Consider the following 2,358-nt stretch of genomic DNA (forward strand, 5'->3'; position numbering starts at 1 on the left):
CACCTGACTTTTTAATGCTTGTCTCAAGCAAATCTCTGAACTTGCAGATGCTCATGTCATGACTCACCTCTAAACATCATATCTGATCCAGGCATTGGGGCTTTTTTTGTTTTTTCTTCCCTTAAAGGGGAGCTAGGGCAGGTGGGGCAGCCATGGGATGGGGGCTGGGGGAGCAGGCAGGGGTTGCAGAGGCTTGGGGGGCTGGCAGAGGCCCCTCCATGGTCTTCTCCGCCCTCCTCCAGGGCCCCTCTTCCCCGCCCCTAGTACTTACCAGCTCGGAGTCGGGGGACTGCCGAATCATCAAAGCTCTCTGAATCTTTTCTAAATTTAATCTATTCAGACCTTTGAATTGGTCCCCTGATTCTATCTGGATTTGGTCGAATCTCCTCCGAATCAGATCACCACCTGAAGCTCTGCACAGCCCTAGTATCTAGGTCCTAATGCCAGCCCACTTTCAACACAAGCTGGGTCAGTGAATCCAGCTGCCTGAGAACATTTTCAACCCCTGATCTAGACTCATTTTCTGTGTAACACAAATTCCCTGTAGGAATTTCCTGCCATGGGGGTAATTAACAAGCAAACCCTATTGCCTCTGAGAATTGACTGAGAGGATGAGTAAGGATGGAGTCAGTCCAATTTATGGTACTTCCCCCCATCCTACTGATATGATGATTCTAAGCAGTTGCTAGATCCGTCTACCATATTGAGTCTAAAAACAACCTAAGCTACTAATTTTAATGTATGCAAAGTATATAAGAAATGGGCTTTTGAAAGGAGTGAAATTTCACAGAGCAAACTTTGGCTCAGGACTGAATTTCTAGGGCTGAGTTACAAGCCCTCCATTTCATGGGAAACAAGGAGTTGCAGCTTTAGTTAACACCAAATGTGGAGCCACTATAATTAATGATAGGAAGATGGAAACTTTGCAATTAATCTTTAGGTCTGTATTTTAAGCTTTCATTTGTACCTATTAGAGACATCGCATTTGGAAAGTTAGATATTTTTTCCCATTCATCTTTTTATCTTTTTTGTCTGTAGTTTCTTTTACGTTTTCAGCCAGTATGATCTTTACTGCCCCATTTCTTGCTCAGATACAATAATTTGTCATTGGTGTGCAGACAGTTTTCTAACTACTCCTGTGTCAGAAATAAAAGAACCAATACTGCTTGGAAGGTTATCTCCAGGGTCCTGCAAAGCACAGAACTATTGAATGGTAAGGCATTAAGGCGGCAGAGAAACCCCCTATAAAGTGACACATAAAACGTAAGCTACCTTGCCATCTAAACAGGTACAATCATCCAACCCCCAAAACATTTTAGGATTAAATCTCATTCAAAAGATGAACAAGGGTGGTTGTAACCACTAGTTACTTTTTGTAAGCTTAATTTCAGGGGGTATCCAAATGCCACAATCAAATCAGCTGGTTTATTTTCAGGGTAGAAAATGGGTCTCTTGATCCATCCAATTTGCAAAGACCTGTTGGTTCAGTGGAACAATGGCTAGAGCAAGTGTCTGAATCAAGGGTCAAGTTCCAGAGTGTCCAAGACTGAACCTAAGTCAACAGCCAAGATCTAAAATTCATAATCAAGACAGTATGAAAGATGAAGATTGAGGAATTCTGGTTCTTAACAGCAGCTGGGCAGGCACAGAGAAGGGACTAAGGACAGGAACTAGAGTAGGAGACAGGGCTAAAACAGGATCAAGAAGAAGTGGAGGCTAGGCTAATACAGAAACTCAGGCAAGAACTGCGAGACAAGTCTTGGAGAAGACAGCACCCAAGCCTAGGTGCTAGCCTTTGAAGGACTGAACAGACAAAATTCCTTCTGCTGGCTCTGATAACCAGTCAGGTTGCAAAGGGGAGTTATTCACTTCAATTGCAGCTGAAACTAACCTTATCTATGACTAGTGACCAGGCCCCTTGCATTCTTATGTTTCTTTTATCTCTAGTAAAGTTATGAATAACTAGACTTCAAAGCTAGATGGGAGCACATTATGATGATCTACTCCAAACTACTACGGAAGAAAGAATGACCAAGGGATACTCTGCTAAATTTAACCATTTTCAAATCAGGATTATGGAAACGTGGTGGGATGAAATGCATGATTGGGCAGTCAATGTCAAGGGCTATAGGCTGTACAGGAGGAACAGGATAGGAAAGAGGGGTGGGGGCGTGGCGCTCTATATTAAGGAGAAATACACATCCTCATTAATTAGCAAGGAGCCAGGGGAGGGGCACTCTGAAGTGCTTTGGGTTAGAGTACAAGGCAGTCAAGGTGAAAGGGACTTAATGGTGGGAGTCTACTACAGACCTCCCAACCAGGGAGAAGAGCTTGACCAGGAATTCTTGGGTCAGCTCA

At 43.6% G+C, this 2,358-nt stretch overlaps 1 long non-coding RNA gene across 1 annotated transcript in view; it reads right to left on the bottom strand.

Moving 5' to 3' along the window:
* Positions 1-2,358, bottom strand: part of LOC109315241 — a 19,927-nt gene that overhangs the window by 5,091 nt on the left and 12,478 nt on the right. The window contains exon 2 of the long non-coding RNA XR_002102462.1: positions 1,495-1,499. This is a non-coding gene — a long non-coding RNA (uncharacterized LOC109315241). The remainder of the gene's footprint in view (positions 1-1,494; positions 1,500-2,358) is intronic.

This window comes from Crocodylus porosus, unplaced genomic scaffold, assembly GCF_001723895.1.
Source record: "Crocodylus porosus isolate Cpor-Errol unplaced genomic scaffold, CroPor_comp1, whole genome shotgun sequence".
Taxonomy (NCBI): Eukaryota; Metazoa; Chordata; order Crocodylia; family Crocodylidae; genus Crocodylus; species Crocodylus porosus.